This window comes from Ipomoea triloba, chromosome 10 (genome assembly GCF_003576645.1).
Source record: "Ipomoea triloba cultivar NCNSP0323 chromosome 10, ASM357664v1".
NCBI classification, from domain to species: domain Eukaryota; kingdom Viridiplantae; phylum Streptophyta; class Magnoliopsida; order Solanales; family Convolvulaceae; genus Ipomoea; species Ipomoea triloba.
The window spans coordinates 12,717,607-12,744,306 of NC_044925.1; the positions used below are offsets into that span (position 1 = coordinate 12,717,607).

Sequence of the window (26,700 nt, forward strand, 5' to 3'; positions counted from 1 at the left end):
GGTTTGAATCCGGCAGGTCGGATTACTAGTGTTTTTTTGATTAAGCTTTGCTTTGTTTTCCTATAAAGAGCTTAAAGGAAAAGACGTATTAGCACCGAGCTTGTTGGTAGACCGGAGGATTGTAAAGATATTATTAGTACTAAGCTTGTTGGTTCTGTTTGATTGAGCTTTGCTTTGTTTTCCTATAAAGAGCTTAAAGGAAAAGACGCCGTTGCCAGGTATCGAACCCAAGTCTCTCGCGTGACAGGCAAGGATACTCACCACTATACTACAACAACTTGTATGGCACACCAAGAAAGTCACATATTCCTCTTTGCAGTAGACACAATACAATGTGTGCATGTGCCTGTCGATTTCAAATCAAACTAATACATGTCGTAGTCACTGTTTAGTTTATTATATTATTACTTTATAATGTAAAAATTCAATAATTAACCATCATTCATATTCATATTTACATCCAATACCATCAACAAACTACAAGTATATATACAAATCCAAGTAAAATTATAATTTACATGAAACATTAATCAATTCTCATCAATAATCACGATAATGTCAAAGATTATGATTTACAAATTTGATTTGTTTCGATCTTGAGATATAAAATTGACTACCATAGCTACTAAAATTAATTAGCGTTCAACATGACATTAATATCAATTCTAAAATCAGATATTAACTCAATATTCACATATTTCAAAAAATATTTTTAATTGGTGTTTTTATTAATTGTATATTCAGTTATAAATATGAAATATCATTATATAATCAAACTTATAAATCAACATAGGTCTTTCATAAAAAAAAAGCTTTATTTAACAATAGTAACACATCTTAGTATCCTAACATAACAATAATCATTATAATATATAGACCGTGCATTGCACGGGTATCATGATAGTAATAATAACAAAGGTTGTTTGGTTGTGAATCATGAATGTTTATTTGGATGTGTAGCTTGAGTATTACGGAGTTTGGTAGTGTAACTTAACTAGATGTCCTGCAAGTAGAGAAAAGTGGAAGAACCTATTAAAATTAACTTCAAACGATTCTGGGCTTCTTATTTCGCTTTAATCCATATGCACTTCTGGGCTTCTTATTTCGCTTTAATCCATATGCACTAAGAGACTACTCAATGAAAGCTATTATTAGCACCGACTTTAGCTCAGTTGGAAGAGCGGAGGACTCTAGTTGGAGTAATTAGGTCGCTGGTTTGAATCCGGCAGGATGAAAGCTATTATTAGCACCGACTTTTGCTCGGTTGGTAGAGCGGAGCACTCTAGGCTATTATTAGCACCGACTTTAGCTCGGGTTGTAGAGCGGAGGACTCTAGGCTATTATTAGCACCGACTTTAGCTCAATTGGTAGAGCGGAGGACTCTAGGCTATTATTAGCACCGACTTTAGCTCAGTTGGTAGAGCGGAGGACTCTAGTTGGAGTAATTAGGTCGCTGGTTTGAATCCGGCAGGATGAAAGCTATTATTAGCACCGACTTTTGCTCGGTTGGTAGAGCGGAGCACTCTAGGCTATTATTAGCACCGACTTTAGCTCGGGTTGTAGAGCGGAGGACTCTAGGCTATTATTAGCACCGACTTTAGCTCAATTGGTAGAGCGGAGGACTCTAGGCTATTATTAGCACCGACTTTAGCTCAGTTGGTAGAGCGGAGGACTCTAGTTGGAGTAATTAGGTCGCTGGTTTGAATCCGGCAGGTCGGATTACTAGTGTTTTGTTTGATTAAGCTTTGCTTTGTTTTCCTATAAAGAGTTTAAAGGAAAAGACGCCGGGTCTCCCGCGTGACAGGCGGGGATACTCACCACTACACTACAACGACTTGTGCGGCTCACAAAGAAAGTCACATATTCCTGTTTCCAGTAGACCCAAGACAATGTGTGCGTGTGGCTGTCGATTTCAAATCAAACTAATACATGTCGTAGTCACTGTTGAGTTTATTATATTATTACTTTATAATGTAAAAATTCAATAATTAACTATCATTTATATTCATATTTACATCCAATACCATCAACAAACTATCATTTATATTCATATTTACATCCAATACCATCAACAAACTACCATTTATATTCATATTTACATCCAATACCATCAACAAACTACAAGTAATATTCATATTTACATCCAATACCATCAACAAACTACAAGTATATATACAAATCCAAGTAAAATTATAATTTACATGAAACATTAATCAATTCTCATCAATAATCACGATAATGTCATGAAACATTAATCAATTCTCATCAATAATCACGATAATGTCAAAGATTATTAATCAATTCTCATCAATAATCACGATAATGTCAAAGATTATGATTTACAAATTTGATTTGTTTCGATCTTGAGATATAAAATTGACTACCATAGGTACTAAAAGTAATTAGCTTTCAACATGACATTAATATCAATTCTAAAATCAAATATTAACTCAACATTCACATATTTCAAAAAATATTTTTAATTGGTGTTTTTATTATTCACATATTTCAAAAAATATTTTTAATTGGTGTTTTTATTAATTGTATCTTCAGTTATAAATATGAAATTGGTGTTTTTATTAATTGTATCTTCAGTTATAAATATGAAATGTCATTATTTATTAATTGTATCTTCAGTTATAAATATGAAATGTCATTATATAATCAAAGTATCTTCAGTTATAAATATGAAATGTCATTATATAATCAAACTTATAAATCAACATAGGTCTTTCATAAAAAAAAAGCTTTATTTAACAATAGTAAAACATCTTAGTATCCTAACATAACAATAATCATTATAATATATAGACCGTGCATTGCACGGGTATCATGATAGTAATAATAACAAAGGTTGTTTGGTTGTGAATCATGAATGTTTATTTGGATGTGTAGCTTGAGTATTACGGAGTTTGGTAGTGTAACTTAACTAGATGTCCTGCAAGTAGAGAAAAGTGGAAGAACATAATAAAATTAACTTCAAACGATTCTGGGCTTCTTAATCCATATGCACTAAGAGACTACTCAATGAAAGCTATTATTAGCACCGACTTTAGCTCGGTTGGTAGAGCGGAGGACTCTAGTTCGAGTAATTAGGTCGCTGGTTTGAATCCGGCAGGATGAAAGCTATTATTAGCACCGACTTTAGCTCGGTTGGTAGAGCGGAGGACTCTAGGCTATTATTAGCACCGACTTTAGCTCAATTGGTAGAGCGGAGGACTCTAGGCTATTATTAGCACCGACTTTAGCTCGGTTGGTAGAGCGGAGGACTCTAGTTGGAGTAATTAGGTCGCTGGTTTGAATCCGGCAGGTCGGATTACTAGTGTTTTGTTTGATTAAGCTTTGCTTTGTTTTCCTATAAAGAGCTTATAGGAAAAGACGCCGTTGCCGGGGATCGAACCCGGGTCTCCCGGGTGACAGGCGGGGATACTCACCACTGTACTACAACGACTTGTGCGGCCACAAAGAAAGTCACATATTCCTGTTTCCAGTAGACCCAAGACATTGTGTGCGTGTGGCTGTCGATTTCAAATCAAACTAATACATGTCGTAGTCACTGTTGAGTTTATTATATTATAACTTTATAATGTAAAAATTCAATAATTTACCATCATTTATATTCATATTTACATCCAATACCATCAACAAACTACAAGTATATATACAAATCCAAGTAAAATTATAATTTACATGAAACATTAATCAATTCTCATCAATAATCACGATAATGTCAAAGATTATGATTTACAAATTTGATTTGTTTCGATCTTGAGATATAAAATTGACTATCATAGCTACAAAAAGTAATTAGCGTTCAACATGACATTAATATCAATTCTAAAAAAGTAATTAGCGTTCAACATGACATTAATATCAATTCTAAAATCAAATATTAACTCAATATTCACATATTTCAAAAAATATTTTTAATTGGTGTTTTTAATATTCACATATTTCAAAAAATATTTTTAATTGGTGTTTTTATTAATTGTATCTTCAGTTATAAATATGAAATGTCATTATATAATCAAACTTATATATCAACATAGGTCTTTCATAAAAAAAAAAGCTTTATTTAACAATAGTAAAACATCTTAGTATCCTAACATAACAATAATCATTATAACATATAGACCGTGCATTGCACGGGTATCATGATAGTAATAATAACAAAGGTTGTTTGGTTGTGAATCATGAATGTTTATTTGGATGTGTATCTTGAGTATTACGGAGTTTGGTAGTGTAACTTAACTAGATGTCCTGCAAGTAGAGAAAAGTGGAAGAACCTATTAAAATTAACTTCAAACGATTCTGGGCTTCTTATTTCGCTTTAATCCATATGCACTTCTGGGCTTCTTATTTTGCTTTAATCCATATGCACTAAGAAATCCATATGCACTAAGAGACTACTCAATGAAAGCTATTATTAGCACCGACCTTAGCTCAGTTGGTAGAGCGGAGGACTCTAGGCTATTATTAGCACCGACTTTAGCTCAGTTGGTAGAGCGGAGGACTCTAGGCTATTATTTGCACCGACTTTAGCTCGGTTGGTAGAGCGGAGGACTCTAGTTGGAGTAATTAGGTCGCTGGTTTGAATCCAGTAGGTCGGATTACTAATGCATTGTTTGATTAAGCTTTGCTTTGTTTTCCTATAAAGAGCTTAAAGGAAAAGACGCCGTTCCCGGGGATCGAACCCTGGTCTCCCACGTGACAGGCGAGGATACTCACCACTATACTACAACGACTTGTGCGGCACACAAAGAAAGTCACATATTCCTGTTTCCAGTAGACCCAATACAATGTGTGCGTGTGGCTGTCGATTTCAAATCAAACTAATACATGTCGTAGTCACTGTTGAGTTTATTATATTATTACTTTATAATGTAAAAATTCAATAATTAACCATCATTTATATTCATATTTACATCCAATCCCATCAACAAACTACAAGTATATATACAAATCCAAGTAAAATTATAATTTACATGAAACATTAATCAATTCTCATGAATAATCACGATAATGTCAAAGATTATGATTTACAAATTTCATTTGTTTCGATCTTGAGATATAAAATTGACTATCATAGCTACTAAAAGTAATTACCGTTCAACATGACATTAATATCAATTCTAAAATCAAATATTAACTCAATATTCACATATTTCAAAAAATATTTTTAATTGGTGTTTTTATTAATTGTATCTTAAGTTATAAATATAAAATGTCATTATATAATCAAACTTATAAATCAACATAGGTCTTTCATAAAAAAAAACTTTATTTAACAATAGTAACACATCTTAGTATCCTAACATAACAATAATCATTATAATATATAGACCGTGCGTCGCACGGGTATCATGATAGTAATAATAACAAAGGTTGTTTGGTTGTGAATCATGAATGTTTATTTGGATGTGTAGCTTGAGTATTACGGAGTTTGGTAGTGTAACTTAACTAGATGTCCTGCAAGTAGAGAAAAGTGGTCTAGAACCTATTAAAATTAACTTCAAACGATTCTTATTTCGCTTTAATCCATATGCACTTCTGGGCTTCTTATTTTGCTTTAATCCATATGCACTAAGAGACTAGTCAGCACCGACTTTAGCTCAGTTGGTAGAGCGGAGTAGGTCGCTGGTTTGAATCCGGCAGGATGAAAGCTTTTTCTATTATTAGCGCCGGCAGGTCACATTACTAATGTTTTGTTTGATTAAGCTTTGCTTTGTTTTCCTATAAAGAGCTTAAAGGAAAAGACGCCTCTCCCGGGGATCGAACCAGGGTCTCCCGCGTGACAGGCGGGGATACTCACCACTATACTACAACGACTTGTGCGGCTCACAAAGCAAGTCACATATTCCTGTTTCCAGTAGACCCAATACAATGTGTGCGTGTGGCTGTCGATTTCAAATCAAACTAATACATGTCGTAGTCACTGTTGAGTTTATTATATTATTACTTTATAATGTAAAAATTCAATAATAAACCATCATTTATATTCATATTTACATCCAATACCATCAACAAACTACAAGTATATATACCAATCCAAATAAAATTATAATTTAAATGAAACCTTAATCAATTCTCATGAATAATCACGAGAATGTCAAAGATTATGATTTACAAATTTCATTTGTTTCGATCTTGAGATATAAAATTGACTACCATAGGTACTAAAAGTAATTAGCTTTCAACATGACATTAATATCAATTCTAAAATCAAATATTAACTCATATTTTTAAGATTATTTTTTGTATTCACATATTTCAAAAAATATTTTTAGTAGGTGTTTTTATTAATTGTATCTTCAGTTATAAATATCAAATGCCATTATATAATCAAACTTATAAATCAACATAGGTCTTTCATAAAAAAAAGCTTTATTTAATAATAGTAACACATCTTAGCATCTTAACATAACAATAATCATTATAATATGTAGACCGTGCATCGCACGGGTATCGTGATAGTAATAATAACAAAGGTTGTTTGTTGGTGAATCATGAATGTTTATTTGGCTGTGTAGTTTGAGCATTACGGAGTTTGGTAGTGTAACTTCACCAAATGTCCTGGACGTAGAGAAAATTGGAAGAACCTATTAAAATTAACATCAAACGATTGAGACTACTCAATGAAAGCTATGAGCTTCTTATTTCGCTTTAATCCATATGCACTAACAGACTAATCAATGAAAGCTATTATTAGCACCGACTTTAGCTCAGTTGGTAGAGCGGAGAATTGTAGTTGGAGTAATTTGATTTCATCCTTAGATCGATTGTTCGAATCCGACAGGTCGGATTACTAATGTTCTGTTTGATTGGGCTTTGCTTTGTTTTCCTATAAAGAGCTTAAAGGAAAAAAAGCCGTTGCCAGGGATCGAACCCAGGTCTCCCACGTGATAGGCGGGGATACTCACCACTATACTACAACAACTTGTATCACACACCAAGAAAGTCACATATTCCTGTTTCTAGTAGACCCAATACAATGTGTGCGTGTGGCTCTCGACTACTAAGTTTATTATATTATTACTTTATAATGTAAAAATTCAATAATAGTTTATTATATTATTACTTTATAATGTAAAAATTCAATAATTAACCATTATATTATTACTTTATAATGTAAAAATTCAATAATTAACCATCATTTATATTCATATTTACATCCAATACCATCAACAAACTACAAGTATATATACGAATCCAAGTAAAATTATAATTTACATGAAACATTAATATATTCTCATGAATAATCACGATAATGTGAAAGATTATGATTTACAAATTTCATTTGTTTTGATCTTGAGATATAAAATTGACTACCATAGCTACAAAAAGTAATTAGTGTTCAACATGACATTAATCTCAATTCTAAAATCAAATATTAATTCATATTTTAAGGTTATTTTTTGTATTCACATATTTCAAAAAATATTACTAATAGGTGTTTTTATTAATTGTATCTTCAGTTATAAATATCAAATGTCATTATATAATCAAACTTATAAATCAACATAGTTCTTTCATAAAAAAAAAAAAGCTTTATTTAATAATAGTAACACATCTTAGCATCTTAACATAACAATAATCATTATAATATATAGACCGTGCACCGCACGGGTATTATGATAGTAATAATAACAAAGGTTGTTTGTTGGTGAATCATGAATGTTTATTTGGGTGTGTAGCTTGAGCATTACAGAGTTTGGTAGTCTAACTTAACCAAATGTCCTGGACGTAGAGAAAAGTGGAAGAACCAATTAAAATTAACATCAAATTATTTCGCTTTAATCCATATGCACTAAGAGACTACTCAATGAAAGATATTATTAGCACCGAGCTTGTTGGTAGACCGGAGGATTGTAAAGATATTATTAGCACTGAGCTTGTTGGTAGACCGGAGGATTGTAGTTGGAGTAATTTGAGTTGAAATCCTTAGGTCGCTAGTTCGAATCCGGCAGGTCGGATTACTAATGTTCTGTTTGATTGAGCTTTGCTTTGTTTTCCTATAAAGAGCTTAAAGGAAAAGACGCCGTTGCCAGGGATCGAACCCAAGTCTCCCGCGTGACAGGCGGGGATACTCACCACTATACTACTTGTATGGCACACCAAGAAAGTCACATATTCCTGTTTGCAGTAGACACAATACAATGTGTGCATGTGCCTGTCGATTTCAAATCAAACTAGTACATGTCGTAGTCACTGCTGAGTTTATTATATTATTACTTTATAATGTAAAAATTCAATAATTAACCATCATTTATATTCATATTTTCATCCAATACCATCAACAAACTACAAGTATATATACAAATCCAAGTAAAATTATAATTTACATGAAACATTAATCTATTCTCATGAATAATCACGATAATGTCAAAGATTATGATTTACAAATTTCATTTGTTTCGATCCTGAGATATAAAATTGACTACCATAGCTACAAAAAGTAAGTAGCGTTCAACATGACATTAATCTCAATTCTAAAATCAAATATTAACTCATATTTTTAAGGTTATTTTTTTTATTCACATATTTCAAAAAATATTTTTAATAGGTGTTTTTATTAATTGTATCTTCAGTTATAAATATCAAACGTCATTATATAATCAAACTTATAAATCAACATAGGTCTTTCATAAAAAAAAGCTTTATTTAATAATAGTAACATATCTTAGCATCTTAACATAACAATAATCATTATAATATATAGACCGTGCATCGCACGGGTATCATGATAGTAATAATAACAAGGGTTGTTTGTTGGTGAATCAAGAATGTTTATTTGGGTGTGTAGCTTGAGCATTACGGAGTTTGGTAGTGTAACTTAACCAAATGTCCTAGACGTAGAGAAAAGTGGAAGAACCTATTAAAATTAACATCAAACGATTCTAGGCTTCTTATTTCGCTTTAATCCATATGCACTAAGAGACTACTCAATGAAAGATATTATTAGCACCGAGCTTGTTGGTAGACCGGAGGATTGTAAAGATATTATTAGCACTGAGCTTGCTCAATGAAAGATATTATTAGCACCGAGCTTGTTGGTAGACCAGAGGATTGTAAAGATATTATTAGCACTGAGCTTGTTGGTAGAGTGGAGGATTGTAAAGATATTATTAGCACTGAGCTTGTTGGTAGAGCGGAGGATTGTAAAGATATTATTAGCACTGAGCTTGTTGGTAGAGCGGATGTAACCCCTCGTCTTTCCGATAAGTCTAAGGGTCGGAAAATATATCTTTAGGCTATGACATTCATAAGATGATCTCCCGATATGTCAAGGGAATTTTTATACGGAGGTATAGTTGTCATTAAGCTGCGATCGTTCGTGCCGGTCACGAACCGTAAAATTTTCGAGGACGAATTTTCAGCTCGGATTTCCTTAAAAATTGATGATTAGGCATGTTATGACTAAGTATGAACTTCCTGCTTAGTTAAGTTGAAATTGGATGAGCTATAAGGGTCGAAATTTATTTCTGATCGTACACCGCGAAATTTCCGCAGTGTACCGAACCTAGCCCATTTTGGAGCTTTTGACTGGAATAAATTTGTGGTTTCGAAAATTATTCTTTCTGGATTATTTTCCACCGAAACTTTATCTGTTTGGACCACAACTGATATGTTGTGGAGATATTTTATTATTTTATTATTTTTTTTCCTAAAGCTTATCCCATAAGTTGGGATTAAATATAAAAGGAATTTTTTTTCCCTTTTCTTCCCCAAATGCCAAAAAGAGAGAGAGAGAGGTGTGATCATCTTCCACCATTTTTTCTTCCAAAGTTCCATAGCCAAATCCTTCTAAACTTCCAATTTATTCGGTAAGTTTTCGATATTATTCGGTAGAAAGCTTTGTAATCCTTCCTAGGTTATGAATCTATGTTTAATTTCTTGATACATGATGTTATGGTGTTGATTTTGAACCTAGGTTTTAAGGTGAAAATTGGGGAAAGGATCCAAAATTGCTTCCTAAGGTGTTAGAAATCCTTTACAAGGTAAGGAATTCCCTTAAGTTGGAATTAGTCACTTGAATTTGGATAATTGATTTTGGTTGAAATATGGTGTTTTTGGAGCTTTGGGAATATTTTTGTATACATGTTCATAGCTTGGATATGCTTGTATATGTTGTATTTATGTTCATATGAGCTTATACTTGTGAAAATAGTGAAAGGAAATCAGGGTAGATTCTGGCAGTAACTTCCGAAATTTATTGGGAAAAATTGGTAAGGTATTTTGATCCAATTTTTTTTAGACATGTAGTTCTATAAGTGTAGAACCCGCATATAAAATTTCATAATGATCGGAGTAGTGGAAGTATGGTTTTCGGAATTTTTCCCAAAACTGGTCCAGGGAGAGACAGAATTCCGGACAGCACACTGCCAAGGGCAAAAATGGAATTTTCTGTGTTTATTCGTGGATCAAAATGACCAAAACTTTTTATGGACATCAAGTACTATAAGTTGGGGTTCTACCATAAAAATTTCAAGTGAAAAAGAGTTCGGGAACTATTTTTACCGGCTCAATCTTTCGGACTGCGCCAAGCTGAAATTTTCTGAATTACGCTTAGTATGATTATTGATGTGTTAATGATAATTGTGAGTGTGTGTAATATATATATGATGTGTGCGTGTGGTATATATATACTGTATATGTATGTGTGTGATATATTTATATATATGAAAATAGTATTACATATTTATATATATTGGATGTGTAGCATAACCTACGTATGTGTATATAAGTAATATATACATATTATATATGGTATGAGTATTAAGTATATATATATGTGGTATGTATATATATATACGTGTAATGTGTGTATTATAATATATGTACATATATGAGTATGTATGTATATTTAAATGGAGTGTTGTAATATGTATATATTTGGTATGTGTACCTTAAGTGAATATGCATAAATATGTGGAAAGTGTTAGGCTTATGTGGTATGCATATATACAAATGTGTAGTGTGATGATGGAAAATGTTTTGAGAAAGATGTTTTGAGAGACGAGACTTGTGAACCAAGTTGAGAATGGTAATTGTTTTCAAAATAGGGACTTGATTTTGTGGAAAATGTCCAAAAGAAGATGAGAAAGGAGGGGAAATGTTTTTAAAACCTTAGTTTCAAGAAGTTAAAGAGGACCTTGTCATTTATATTACCTCGGGCTATAGTACCGATGGTCTTCTTCAATATATGTACGGCAGTATACGCCAAGCCTCTACGTCACTTCGTCAGGCGTAGGGAGTTTCTGCGTCACTCAGTCAGGCGCAGGTTTTATTCATACGTAAAGCGAAGTCTATTCGCCAAGTCTCTACGTCACTTCGTCAGGCGTAGGGAGTCTCTACGTCACTTCGTCAGGCGTAGGGAGGCTCTGCGTCACTCAGTCAGGCGCAGGGGAGTTTTCTATATCACTCAGTCAGGCGTAGGCCGTGGGGGTGTGCACACTTAAGTATAGATACTCATGTCATTTTCGGGTTGGTATCAGCTTTATGGACCTAGGTGGGGCCAAACTAGGGACCATAATGATGAACCTTCGTCCAAGGGATCACGAACGAGACTTGGGGCAGGACCGTAATCCCCATGTCCAGATCCGATTTCGGTCTAGTCAAAGAAATTTGTATCCTCAATAAGGTCTCTTGCTTCTAGTCAGAAACTAAGTAACGTTTTCATAATTGAAGACAACTAGAAGTCATAATTGTGGCATTGACATGTGTGATAGACAGGGATAGTTCTGAAAACCTATCCTGTATGAAAAGAAATCAAAGGCAACCTAGTTTGATAAACTAGGAAGTTTGATAAGGAAATGTGTTGTGACTTATATACTCATTATATGCTTGTGATTATATGGCATTAATTGTTGATTGCAGTAATGAAAGGCATGGACACCATATTTGGTAATGTGTATTTACCTTTATGAATTATTTGTCAAAACTTTTATCTGATGGAAGTGACAAATGGATTACCTTACTTAGCCGTTGTGCTAATTACACTTCACCGTGTACGTCATTTCAGATGTCATCCAGTGAAGGATCCTGTAGCCCGGCAAACACTCCTGATCATGTTTGCCCGGGACCTACTTTTGTTGGTCAGACTTTGCATGACACGCCGGACAGAGACCCCTATTCTCCACCCGATTCTCAAAGCTCTCCAGACTATACTCCAGCGTCCCCTGACTATACTCCAGCAACCCCAGTCAGCCCAGTCAATCCTTATTCCTTTTTGGACTTAGTAGATGAGTTAAATGCTCAGTATGGGTACTACCCCATAGAGCTTATTCCCGGTTCTGACCCTATCGAGTTCATTGTCCGCTACCCGTGTCCGTGGGACTCCGACCCACGAGATTTTCGTGACGAGTGGTCAATGATGTTAGTCGAGTGTCGCTTCCTCGATCACATCATGTGGTTCGAGGGAGAGTGGCACCTCGTTTGGGGCACGTACACCACACCGGTGTACCGAAGTTTGGATTAGAGGGCCAGAGTTGGGAAGTTTTTGGATGGTTTTCTCTTTTTGTGTATATATATCTTTTGGTAGCCTTAGTTTTGGCTGGCTCTAGTCTGTTAGGGCAGTGGAGGACCCGAAGTTTGTAAATAACAGCCGTCGGGCAAATTCTTATAAATACCTTTTGATATTAATATATATGTCTAGAATATTATATTTTGATGTTTGGGGTGTTGATGTTGAGTGTGTTTCTTTTAGCCTGTGCACTTATAGTGGAAGTTTTATCAAAGAGGTGATAGGCTTCACTCTAAGTGTGGCGGTAGCACCCAGTTTACTGCTGTAAGATGTAAGCTTCCGCAGCGTTATATTACGCATATTGTAATAGTTGTCGGAGCAGAAATTGGGGTGTTACAAGGTGGTATCAGAGCATGGTTTTGAGGTCCTTACTTTGGGCAATAGAATGAGTTAGGCTCTGTCGCAAGTTAGTATAAGAGCCTATGATTCGAGTCAGCCTAGGGTTCGAGTCAGTTTAAGTTGACCTTGTTGGAGTTGGAGCTGGAGCTGGAGGCCGGAGGCCGGACAGAGAACGGGGTACCTTGCCATTCCGTGTATAATATGTGATTTAATTGTTGCGTAGTATAATTACTACTTGTCATTGCATATATATGCTGATTGTTGGTCATATTGGTTTAAGTCGGCTGTTGACATGATGCCTTGCTACTGTTATGCCATGGTAGGGATACCTACCTGATGAATATGATTAATGGTTAGACCCTCGAATTCTAACTTCTAACTTTAAGAGAGCTAACTCAGAATCGCTTGTTCAGCAAGATGCCTCCTAGACGAAGCGTACCTGCTAGGGAAAGCAATGATGTCTCGGCGATGGACCGTATGGCCATGGCAATGGAACAGATTTGAGTCATCTGTTTGGACAATAGTAAGGAGGAACTTGGCAGACTCTTGATTAATGAGTGCCAGATGTAGGAAATTAAGGGGAGTAATTCGGACTGAGAGTCTGAAAGTTTGGATTGTAAGTGTCAAAGCCAAAAGGAAAAATCGTGGCCTGAAATGCTTTTGAGTTTCGGGGACGAAACTCTTTTTAAGGAGGGTAGACTGTAACCCCTCGTCTTTCCGATAAGTCTAAGGGTCGGAAAATATATCTTTAGGCTATGACATTCATAAGATGATCTCCCGATATGTCAAGGGAATTTTTATACGGAGGTATAGTTGTCATTAAGCTGCGATCGTTCGTGCCGGTCACGAACCGTAAAATTTTCGAGGACGAATTTTCAGCTCGGATTTCCTTAAAAATTGATGATTAGGCATGTTATGACTAAGTATGAACTTCCTGCTTAGTTAAGTTGAAATTGGATGAGCTATAAGGGTCGAAATTTATTTCTGATCGTACACCGCGAAATTTCCGCAGTGTACCGAACCTAGCCCATTTTGGAGCTTTTGACTGGAATAAATTTGTGGTTTCGAAAATTATTCTTTCTGGATTATTTTCCACCGAAACTTTATCTGTTTGGACCACAACTGATATGTTGTGGAGATATTTTATTATTTTAATATTTTTTTTCCTAAAGCTTATCCCATAAGTTGGGATTAAATATAAAAGGAATTTTTTTTCCCTTTTCTTCCCCAAATGCCAAAAAGAGAGAGAGAGAGGTGTGATCATCTTCCACCATTTTTTCTTCCAAAGTTCCATAGCCAAATCCTTCTAAACTTCCAATTTATTCGGTAAGTTTTCGATATTATTCGGTAGAAAGCTTTGTAATCCTTCCTAGGTTATGAATCTATGTTTAATTTCTTGATACATGATGTTATGGTGTTGATTTTGAACCTAGGTTTTAAGGTGAAAATTGGGGAAAGGATCCAAAATTGCTTCCTAAGGTGTTAGAAATCCTTTTCGAGGTAAGGAATTCCCTTAAGTTGGAATTAGTCACTTGAATTTGGATAATTGATTTTGGTTGAAATATGGTGTTTTTGGAGCTTTGGGAATATTTTTGTATACATGTTCATAGCTTGGATATGCTTGTATATGTTGTATTTATGTTCATATGAGCTTATACTTGTGAAAATAGTGAAAGGAAATCAGGGTAGATTCTGGCAGTAACTTCCGAGATTTATTGGGAAAAATTGGTAAGGTATTTTGATCCTATTTTTTTTAGACATGTAGTTCTATAAGTGTAGAACCCGCATATAAAATTTCATAATGATCGGAGTAGTATAAGTATGGTTTTCGAATTTTTCTCCAAAACTGGTCCAGAGAGAGAAAAATTCCGGACAGCACACTGCCAAGGGCAAAGATGGAATTTTCTGTGTTTATTCGCGGACCAAAATGACCAAAACTTTTTATGGACATCAAGTACTATAAGTTGGGGTTCTACCATAAAAATTTCAAGTGAAAAAGAGTTCGGGAACTATTTTTACCGGCTCAATCTTTCGGACTGCGCCAAGCTGAAATTTTCTGAATTACGCTTAGTATGATTATTGATGTGTTAATGATAATTGTGAGTGTGTGTAATATATATATGATGTGTGCGTGTGGTATATATATACTGTATATGTATGTGTGTGATATATTTATATATATGAAAATAGTATTACATATTTATATATATTGGATGTGTAGCATAACCTACGTATGTGTATATAAGTAATATATACATATTATATATGGTATGAGTATTAAGTATATATATATGTGGTATGTATATATATATACGTGTAATGTGTGTATTATAATATATGTACATATATGAGTATGTATGTATATTTAAATGGAGTGTTGTAATATGTATATATTTGGTATGTGTACCTTAAGTGAATATGCATAAATATGTGGAAAGTGTTAGGCTTATGTGGTATGCATATATACAAATGTGTAGTGTGATGATGGAAAATGTTTTGAGAAAGATGTTTTGAGAGACGAGACTTGTGAACCAAGTTGAGAATGGTAATTGTTTTCAAAATAGGGACTTGATTTTGTGGAAAATGTCCAAAAGAAGATGAGAAAGGAGGGGAAATGTTTTTAAAACCTTAGTTTCAAGAAGTTAAAGAGGACCTTGTCATTTATATTACCTCGGGCTATAGTACCGATGGTCTTCTTCAATATATGTACGGCAGTATACGCCAAGCCTCTACGTCACTTCGTCAGGCGTAGGGAGTTTCTGCGTCACTCAGTCAGGCGCAGGTTTTATTCATACGTAAAGCGAAGTCTATTCGCCAAGTCTCTACGTCACTTCGTCAGGCGTAGGGAGTCTCTACGTCACTTCGTCAGGCGTAGGGAGGCTCTGCGTCACTCAGTCAGGCGCAGGGGAGTTTTCTATATCACTCAGTCAGGCGTAGGCCGTGGGGGTGTGCACACTTAAGTATAGATACTCATGTCATTTTCGGGTTGGTATCAGCTTTATGGACCTAGGTGGGGCCAAACTAGGGACCATAATGATGAACCTTCGTCCAAGGGATCACGAACGAGACTTGGGGCAGGACCGTAATCCCCATGTCCAGATCCGATTTCAGTCTAGTCAAAGAAATTTGTATCCTCAATAAGGTCTCTTGCTTCTAGTCAGAAACTAAGTAACGTTTTCATAATTGAAGACAACTAGAAGTCATAATTGTGGCATTGACATGTGTGATAGACAGGGATAGTTCTGAAAACCTATCCTGTATGAAAAGAAATCAAAGGCAACCTAGTTTGATGAACTAGGAAGTTTGATAAGGAAATGTGTTGTGACTTATATACTCATTATATGCTTGTGATTATATGGCATTAATTGTTGATTGCAGTAATGAAAGGCATGGACACCATATTTGGTAATGTGTATTTACCTTTATGAATTATTTGTCAAAACTTTTATCTGATGGAAGTGACAAATGGATTACCTTACTTAGCCGTTGTGCTAATTACACTTCACCGTGTACGTCATTTCAGATGTCATCCAGTGAAGGATCCTGTAGCCCGGCAAACACTCCTGATCATGTTTGCCCGGGACCTACTTTTGTTGGTCAGACTTTGCATGACACGCCGGACAGAGACCCCTATTCTCCACCCGATTCTCAAAGCTCTCCAGACTATACTCCAGCGTCCCCTGACTATACTCCAGCAACCCCAGTCAGCCCAGTCAATCCTTATTCCTTTTTGGACTTAGTAGATGAGTTAAATGCTCAGTATGGGTACTACCCCATAGAGCTTATTCCCGGTTCTGACCCTATCGAGTTCATTGTCCGCTACCCGTGTCCGTGGGACTCCGACCCACGAGATTTTCGTGACGAGTGGTCAATGATGTTAGTCGAGTGTCGCTTCCTCGATCACATCATGTGGTTCGAGGGAGAGTGGCACCTCGTTTGGGGCACGTACACCACACCGGTGTACCGAAGTTTGGATTAGAGGGCCAGAGTTGGGAAGTTTTTGGATGGTTTTCTCTTTTTGTGTATATATATCTTTTGGTAGCCTTAGTTTTGGCTGGCTCTAGTCTGTTAGGGCAGTGGAGGACCCGAAGTTTGTAAATGACAGCCGTCGGGCAAATTCTTATAAATACCTTTTGATATTAATATATATGCCTAGAATATTATATTTTGATGTTTGGGGTGTTGATGTTGAGTGTGTTTCTTTTAGCCTGTGCACTTAGAGTGGAAGTTTTATCAAAGAGGTGATAGGCTTCACTCTAAGTGTGGCGGTAGCACCCAGTTTACTGCTGTAAGATGTAAGCTTCCGTAGCGTTATATTACGCATATTGTAATAGTTGTCGGAGCAGAAATTGGGGTGTTACAGCGGAGGATTGTAGTTGGAGTAATTTGAGTTGAAATCCTTAGGTCGCTAGTTTGAATCCGGCAGGTCGGATTACTAATGTTCTGTTTGATTGAGCTTTGCTTTGTTTTCCTATAAAGAGCTTAAAAGGAAAAGACGCCGTTGACAGGGATTGAACCAGAGTCTCCCACGTGACAGGCGAGGATACTCACCACTATACTACAACGACTTGTATGGAACACCAAGAAAGTCACATATTCCTGTTTGCAGTACACCCAATACAATGTGTGCATCTGCCTGTCGATTTCAAATCAAACTAATACATGTCGTAGTCACTGGTGAGTTTATTATATTATTACTTTATAATGTAAAAATTCAATAATTAACCATCATTTATATTCATATTTACATCCAATACCATCAACAAACTATAAGTATATATGCAAATCCAAGTAAAATTATAATTTACATGAAACATTAATCAATTCTCATAAATAATCACGATAATGTCAAAGATTATGATTTACAAATTTCATTTGTTTCGATCCTAAGATATAAAATTGACTATCATAGTAACAAAAAGTAATTAGCGTTCAACATGACAATAATCTCAATTCTAAAATCAAATACTAACTCATATTTTAAGGTTATTTTTTTTATTCGCATATTTCAAAAAATATTTTTAATAGGTGTTTTTATTAATTGTATCTTCAGTTATAAATATCAAACGTCATTATATAATCAAACTTATAAATCAACATAGGTCTTTCATAAAAAAAAAAAGCTTTATTTAATAATAGTAACACATCTTATCATCTTAACATAACAATAATCATTATAATATACAGACAGTGCATCGCACGGGTATCATGATAGTAATAAGAACAAAGGTTGTTTGTTGGTGAATCATGAATGTTTATTTGGGTGTGTAGCTTGAGCATTACTGAGTTTGGTTGTGTAACTTAACTAGATGTTCTGCAACTAGAGAAAAGTGGAAGAACCTATTAAAATTAATTTCAAACGATTCTAGGCTTCTTATTTCGCGCAATCCTTAAGGTCACCGGCTCGCATCCGGCAGGTCAGATTATTAATGTTTTGTTTGATTAAGCTTTGCTTTGTTTTCCTATAAAGAGGTTAAAGGAAAAAACGCCGTTGCCGGGGATCGAACCCAAGTCTCCCACGTGACAGGCGGGGATACTCACCACTATACTACAACGACTTGTACGGCACACCAAGAAAGTCACATATTCCTGTTTCCAGTAGACCCAATACAATGTGTGCGTTTGGCTGTCGATTTCAAATCAAACTAATACATGTCGTAGTCACTGCTGAGTTTATTATATTATTACTTTATAATGTAAAAATTCAATAATTAACCATCATTTATATTCATATTTACATCCAATACCATCAACAAACTACAATTATACATACAAATCCATGTAAAATTATAATTTTCAAGAAACATTAATCAATTCTCATGAATAATCACGATAATGTCAACGATTATGATTTACAAATTTCAATTGTTTCGATCTTGAGATATAAAATTGACTACCATAGCTACTAAAAGTAATTAGCGTTCAACATGACATTAATCTCAATTCTAAATCAAATATTAACTCATATTTTTAAGATTATTTTTTGTATTCACATATTTCAAAAAATATTTTTAGTAGGTGTTTTTGTTAATTGTATCTTCAGTTATAAATATCAAACGTCATTATATAATCAAACTTATAAATCAACATAGGTCTTTCATAAAAAAAAAAAGCTTTATTTAATAATAGTAACACATCTTATCATAAAAAAAAAGCTTTATTTAATAATAGTAACACATCTTATCATCTTAACATAACAATAATCATTATAATATATAGACAGTGCCATCTTAACATAACAATAATCATTATAATATATAGACAGTGCATCGCACGGGTATCATGATAGTAATAATAACAAAGGTTGTTTGTTGGTGAATCATAAAAAAAAAGCTTTATTTAATAATAGTAACACATCTTATCATCTTAACATAACAATAATCATTATAATATATAGACAGTGCATCGCACGGGTATCATGATAGTAATAATAACAAAGGTTGTTTGTTGGTGAATCATGAATGTTTATTTGGGTGTGTAGCTTGAGCATTAGTGAGTTTGGTAGTGTAACTTAACTAGATGTTCTGCAAGTAGAGAAAAGAGGAAGAACTTATTAAAATTAAATAAGAGACTACTCAATGAAAGCTATTATTAGCACCGACTTTAGCTTAGTTGGTAAAGAAGAGGATTGTAGTTGGAGTAATTTGAGTTCAAATCCTTAGGTCATTGGTTTGAATCCGGCAGGTCGGATTACAAATGTTTTGTTTAATTAAGCTCTGCTTTGTTTTCCTATGTTTTGTTTAATTAAGCTCTGCTTTGTTTTCCTATAAAGAGCTTAAAGGAAAAGACGCCGTTGCCGGGGATCAAACCCGGGTCTCTCGCGTGAGAGGCGAGGATACTCACCACTATACTACAACGACTTGTGCGACACACCAAGAAAGGCACATATTCCTGTTTCCAGTAGACCCAATACAATGTGTGCGTGTGGCTGTCAATTTCAAGTCAAACTAATACATGTCGTAGTCACTGCTGAGTTTATTATATTATTACTTTATAATGTGAAAATTCAATAATTAACCATCATTTATATTCATATTTACATCCAATACCATCAACAAACTACAAGTACATGAAACGTTAATCGAATATCATGAATAGTCACGATAATGCAAAAATTATGATATACAAATTTCATTTGTTTCGATCTTGAGATATAAAATTGACTACCATAGCTACAAAAAGTAATTAGCGTTCAACATGACATTAATCTCAATTCTAAAATCAAATATTAACTCATATGTTTAAGGTAATCTTTTGTATTCACATATTTCAAAAAATATTTTTAGTAGGTGTTTTATTTAATTGTATCTTCAGTTATATATATCAAATGTCATTATATAATCAAACTTATAAATCAACATAGGTCTTTCATAAAAAAAAAAAAAGCTTTATTTTATAATAGTAACACATCTTAGCATCTTAACATAACAATAATCATTATAATATATATACCGTGCATCGCACGGGTTTCATGATAGTAATAATAACAAAGGTTGTTTGTTGGTGAATCATGAATGTTTATTTGGGTGTGTAGCTTGAGCATTACAGAGTTTGGTAATGTAACTTAACTAGATGTCCTGGAAGTAGCGAAAAGTGGAAGAACCTATTAAAATTAACTTCAAACGATTTTGAGATTCTTATTTCGCTTTAATCCATATGCACTAAGAGACTACTCAATGAAAGCTATTATTAGCACCGTGAGTTGAAATCCTTAGGTCGTTGGTTCAAATCCGGCATGTCAGATTACTAATGTTTTGTTTGAATAAGATTTGCTTCATTTTCCTATAAAGAGCTTAAAGGAAAAGACGCCGTTGCCAGGGATCGAACCCGGGTCTCCCGTGTGACAGGCGGGGATACTCACCACTATACTACAATGATTTGTGCAACACACCAAGAAAGTCAAATATTCCTGTTTCCAGTAGACCCAATACAATGTGTGCGTGTGGCTGTCAATTTCAAGTCAAACTAATACATGTCGTAGTCACTGCTGAGTTTATTATATTATTACTTTATAATGTGAAAATTCAATAATTAACCATCATTTATATTCATATTTACATCCTATACCATCAACAAACTACAAGTACATATAAAAATCCAAGTAAAATTATAATTTACATGAAACGTTAATCGAATCTCATGAATAGTCACGATAATGCGAAAATTATGATATACAAATTTCATTTGTTTCGATCTTGAGATATAAAATTGACTACCATAGCTACAAAAAGTAATTAGCGTTCAACATGACATTAATCTCAATTCTAAAATCAAATATTAACTCATATTATTAAGGTAATTTTTTGTATTCACATATTTCAAAAAATATTTTTAGTAGGTGTTTTTGTTAATTGTATCTTCAGTTATAAATATCAAATGTCATTGTATAATCAAACTTATAAATCAACATAGGTCTTTCATAAAAAAAAAAAAAGCTTTATTTTATAATAGTAACACATCTTAGCATCTTAACATAACAATAATCATTATAATATATAGACCGTGCATTGCACGGGTTTCATGATAGTAATAATAACAAAGGTTGTTTGTTGGTGAATCATGAATGTTTATTTGGGTGTGTAGCTTGAGCATTACGGAGTTTGGTAGTGTAACTTAACTAGATGTCGTGCAAGTAGCGAAAAGTGGAAGAACCTATTAAAATTAACTTCAAACGATTTTGAGATTCTTATTTCGCTTTAATCCATATGCACTAAGAGACTACTCAATGAAAGCTATTATTAGCACCCCGGCAGGTCGGATTACTAATGTTTTGTTTGATTAAGCTTTGCTTTGTTTTCCTATAAAGAGCTTAAAGGAAAAGACGTCGTTGCCGGGGATCGAACCCGGGTCTCTCGCGTGACAGGCGGGGATACTCACCACTATACTACAACGACATGTGCGGCACACTAAGAAAGTAACATATTCCTGTTTCCAGTAGACCCAATACAATGTGTGCGTGTGGAGTAATTTGAGTTGACCCAATACAATGTGTGCGTGTGGAGTAATTTGAGTTGAAATCCTTAGGTCGTTGGTTCAAATCTGGCAGGTCAGATTACTAATGTTTTGTTTGAATAAGATTTGCTTCGTTTTCCTATAAAGAGCTTAAAGGAAAAGACGCCGTTGCCGGGTTTTCCTATAAAGAGCTTAAAGGAAAAGACGCCGTTGCCGGGGATCGAAATAAAGAGCTTAAAGGAAAAGACGCCGTTGCCGGGGATCGAACCCGGGTCTCCCGCGTGACAGGCGGGGATACTCACCACTATACTACAACGACTTGGGCGGCACACCAAGAAAGGCACATATTCCTGTTTCCCGTAGACGCGGCACACCAAGAAAGGCACATATTCCTGTTTCCCGTAGACCCGGCACACCAAGAAAGGCACATATTCCTGTTTCCCGTAGACCCATACAATGTGTGCGTGTGGAGTAATTTGAGTTGACCCAATATAATGTGTGCGTGCGGCACACCAAGAAAGGCACATATTCCTGTTTCCCGTAGACGCGGCACACCAAGAAAGGCACATATTCCTGTTTCCCGTAGACCCGGCACACCAAGAAAGGCACATATTCCTGTTTCCCGTAGACCCATACAATGTGTGCGTGTGGAGTAATTTGAGTTGACCCAATATAATGTGTGCGTGCGGCACACCAAGAAAGGCACATATTCCTGTTTCCCGTAGACCCATACAATGTGTGCGTGTGGAGTAATTTGAGTTGACCCAATATAATGTGTGCGTGCGGCACACCAAGAAAGGCACATATTCCTGTTTCCCGTAGACCCATACAATGTGTGCGTGTGGAGTAATTTGAGTTGACCCAATATAATGTGTGCGTGCGGCACACCAAGAAAGGCACATATTCCTGTTTCCCGTAGACCCATACAATGTGTGCGTGTGGAGTAATTTGAGTTGACCCAATATAATGTGTGCGTGTGGAGTAATTTGATTTGAAATCATTAGGTCGTTGGTTCAAATCCGGCATGTCAGATTACTAATGTTTTGTTTGAATAAGATTTGCTTCGTTTNGCAGGCCGGATTACTAATGTTTTGTTTGATTAAGCTTTGCTTTGTTTTCCTATAAAGAGCTTAAAGGAAAAGACGCCGTTGCCGGGGATCGAACCCGGGTCTCCCGCGTGACAGGCGGGGATACTCACCACTATACTACAACGACTTGGGCGGCACACCAAGAAAGGCACATATTCCTGTTTCCCGTAGACCCATACAATGTGTGCGTGTGGAGTAATTTGAGTTGACCCAATATAATGTGTGCGTGTGGAGTAATTTGATTTGAAATCATTAGGTCGTTGGTTCAAATCCGGCATGTCAGATTACTAATGTTTTGTTTGAATAAGATTTGCTTCGTTTTCCTATAAAGAGCTTAAAGGAAACGACGCCGTTACCGGGGATCGAACCCGGGTCTCCCGCGTGACAGGCGAGGATACTCACCACTATACTACAACGACTTGTGCAACACACAAGAAAGTAACATATTCCTGTTTCCCGTAGACCCATACAATGTGTGCGTGTGGAGTAATTTGAGTTGACCCAATATAATGTGTGCGTGTGGAGTAATTTGATTTGAAATCATTAGGTCGTTGGTTCAAATCCGGCATGTCAGATTACTAATGTTTTGTTTGAATAAGATTTGCTTCGTTTTCCTATAAAGAGCTTAAAGGAAAAGACGCCGTTACCGGGGATCGAACCCGGGTCTCCCGCGTGACAGGCGGGGATACTCACCACTATACTACAACGACTTGTGCGGCACACCAAGAAAGTCACATATTCCTGTTTCCAGTAGACCCAATACAATGTGTGCGTGTGGCTGTCGATTTCAAATCAAACTAATACATGTCGTAATCACTATTGAGTTTATTATATTATTACTTTATAATGTAAAAATTCAATAATTAACAATCATTTATTTACTTTATAATGTAAAAATTCAATAATTAACAATCATTTATATTAATATTTACATCCAATACCATCAACAAACTACAAGTATTCATAATATTTACATTCAATACCATCAACAAACTACAAGTATTCATACAAATCCAAGTAAAATCCATCAACAAACTACAAGTATTCATACAAATCCAAGTAAAATTATAATTTACAAGAAACATTAATCAATTCTCATGAATAATCACGATAATGTCAAAAATTTTGATTTACAAATTTAATTTGTTTCGATCTTGAGATATAATTTTGATTTACAAATTTAATTTGTTTCGATCTTGAGATATAAAATTGATTTACAAATTTAATTTGTTTCGATCTTGAGATATAAAATTGATTACCATAGCTAATTTGTTTCGATCTTGAGATATAAAATTGATTACCATAGCTACAAAAAGTAATTAGCGTTCAACATGACATTAATCTCAATTCTAAAATCAAATATGAACTCATATTTTTAAGGTTATTTTTTGTATTCACATATTTCAAAAATATTTTTAATAGGTGTTTTTATTAATTGTATCTTCAGTTATAAATATCAAATGTCAATATATAATCAAACTTATAAATCAACATAGGTCTTTCATGAAAAAAAGCTTTATTTAATAATAGTAACACATCTTAGCATCTTAACATAACAATAATCATAATAATATATAGACCGTGCATCGCACGGGTTTCATTATAGTAATAATAACAAAGGTTGTTTGTTGGTGAATCATGAATATAGTAATAATAACAAAGGTTGTTTGTTGGTGAATCATGAATGTTTATTTGGGTGTGTAGCTTGAGCATTACGGAGTTTGGTAGTGTAACTTAACTAAATGTCCTGCAAGTAGAGAAAAGTGGAAGACCCTATTAAAATTAACTTCAAACGATTCTGGGCTTCTTATTTCGCTTTAAAATATATACACTAAGAGACTACTCAATGAAAGCTATTATTAGCACCGACTTTAGCTCAGTCGAAGGACTATAGTTGGAGTAATTTGAGTTGAAATCCTTAGGTCACTGGTTTGAATCCGGCAGGTCGGATTACTAATGTTTTGTTTGATTATGCTTTGCTTTGTTTTCCTATAAAGAGCTTAAAGGAAAAGACGCAGTTGCCGGGGATCGAACCCGGGTCTCCCGCGTGACAGGCGGGGATACTCACCACTATACTACAACGACTTGTGCAGCACACCAAGAAAGTCACATATTCCTGTTTCCAGTAGACCCAATACAATGTGTGCGTGTGGCTGTCGATTTCAAATCAAACTAATACATGTCGTAGTCACTGCTGAGTTTATTATATTATTACTTTATAATGTAAAAATTCAATAATTAACCATCATTTATATTCATATTTACATCTAATACCATCAACAAACTACAAGTACATATAAAAATCCAAGTAAAATTATAATTTACAAGAAACGTTAATCAATTCTCATGAATAATCACGATAATGTCAAAATTATGATATACAAATTTCATTTGTTTCGATCTTGAGATATAAAATTGACTACCATAGCTACAAAAAGTAATTAGCGTTCAACATGACATTAACCGTAATTCTTAAATCAAATATTAACTCATACTTTTAAGGTTATTTTTTGTATTCACATATTTCAAAAAATATTTTTAGTAGGTGTTTTTGTTAATTGTATCTTTAGTTATAAATATCAAATGTCATTATATAATCAAACTTATAAATCAACATAGGTCTTTCATAAAAAAAGCTTTATTTAATAATAGTAACACATCTTAGCATATTAACATAACAATAATCATTATAATATATAGACCGTGCATCGCACGGGTATCATGATATTAATAATAACAAAGGTTGTTTGTTGGTGAATCATGAATGTTTATTTGGGTGTGTAGCTTGAGCATTACTGAGTTTGGTAGTGTAACTTAACTAGATGTCCTGCAAATAGAGAAGTGTGGAAGAACCTATTAAAATTAACTTCAAACGATTCTGGGCTTCGAGACTACTCAATGAAAGCTTATATTAACACCGACTTTAGCTCAGTTTGTAGAGCGAAGGAGGACTGTAGTTGGAGTCCCGATTCTGGGCTTCGAGACTACTCAATGAAAGCTTTTATTAACACCGACTTTAGCTCAGTTTTTAAAGCGGAGCAGTTGGAATCCTTAGGTTGTTATCCTTAGGTTGTTGGTTCCTGCATTTCCTATAAAGAGCTTAAAGGAAAAGACGCCATTGCCGGGGATCGAACCCGGGTCTCCCGCGTGACAGGCGGGGATACTCACCACTATACTACAACGACTTGTGCGGCACACCAAGAAAGTCACATATTCCTGTTTCCAGTAGACCCAATACAATGTGTGCGTGTGGCTGTCGATTTCAAATCAAACTAATACATGTCGTAATTACTATTGAGTTTATTATATTGTTACTTTATAATGTAAAAATTCAATAATTAACAATCATTTATATTAATATTTACATCCAATACCATCAACAAACTACAAGTATTCATACAAATCCAAGTAAAATTATAATTTACAAGAAACATTAATCAATTCTCATGAATAATCACGATAATGTCAAAGATTTTGATTTACAAATTTCATTTGTTTCGATCTTGAGATATAAAATTGATTACCATAGCTACAAAAAGTAATTAGCGTTCAACATGACATTAATCTCAATTCTAAAATCAAATATTAACTCATATTTTTAAGGTTATTTTTTGTATTCACATATTTCAAAAAATATTTTTAATAGGTGTTTTTATTAATTGTATCTTCAGTTATAAATAGCAAATGTCATTATATAATCAAAGTTATAAATCAACATAGGGCTTTCATAAAAAAAAACCTTTATTTAATAATAGTAACACATCTTAGCATCTTTACATAACAATAATCATTATAATA

At 34.5% G+C, this 26,700-nt stretch overlaps 7 non-coding genes across 7 annotated transcripts; all 7 read right to left on the reverse strand.

The window, feature by feature from the left end:
• Nucleotides 1-3,379: 3,379 nt before the first annotated feature.
• TRNAD-GUC lies at nucleotides 3,380-3,451 on the reverse strand. The gene has a single exon. It is a non-coding gene; the product is annotated as a tRNA-Asp (tRNA).
• A 16,199-nt stretch (nucleotides 3,452-19,650) lies between these two features.
• Nucleotides 19,651-19,722, reverse strand: TRNAE-CUC. Its single transcript has one exon. It is a non-coding gene; the product is annotated as a tRNA-Glu (tRNA).
• A 1,962-nt stretch (nucleotides 19,723-21,684) lies between these two features.
• Nucleotides 21,685-21,756, reverse strand: TRNAD-GUC. Its single transcript has one exon. It is a non-coding gene; the product is annotated as a tRNA-Asp (tRNA).
• A 305-nt stretch (nucleotides 21,757-22,061) lies between these two features.
• TRNAD-GUC lies at nucleotides 22,062-22,133 on the reverse strand. Its single transcript has one exon. It is a non-coding gene; the product is annotated as a tRNA-Asp (tRNA).
• Nucleotides 22,134-22,957: 824 nt separating this feature from the next.
• On the reverse strand, nucleotides 22,958-23,029 carry TRNAD-GUC. The gene has a single exon. It is a non-coding gene; the product is annotated as a tRNA-Asp (tRNA).
• A 511-nt stretch (nucleotides 23,030-23,540) lies between these two features.
• On the reverse strand, nucleotides 23,541-23,612 carry TRNAD-GUC. Its single transcript has one exon. It is a non-coding gene; the product is annotated as a tRNA-Asp (tRNA).
• A 2,403-nt stretch (nucleotides 23,613-26,015) lies between these two features.
• TRNAD-GUC lies at nucleotides 26,016-26,087 on the reverse strand. Its single transcript has one exon. It is a non-coding gene; the product is annotated as a tRNA-Asp (tRNA).
• Nucleotides 26,088-26,700: the final 613 nt, after the last annotated feature.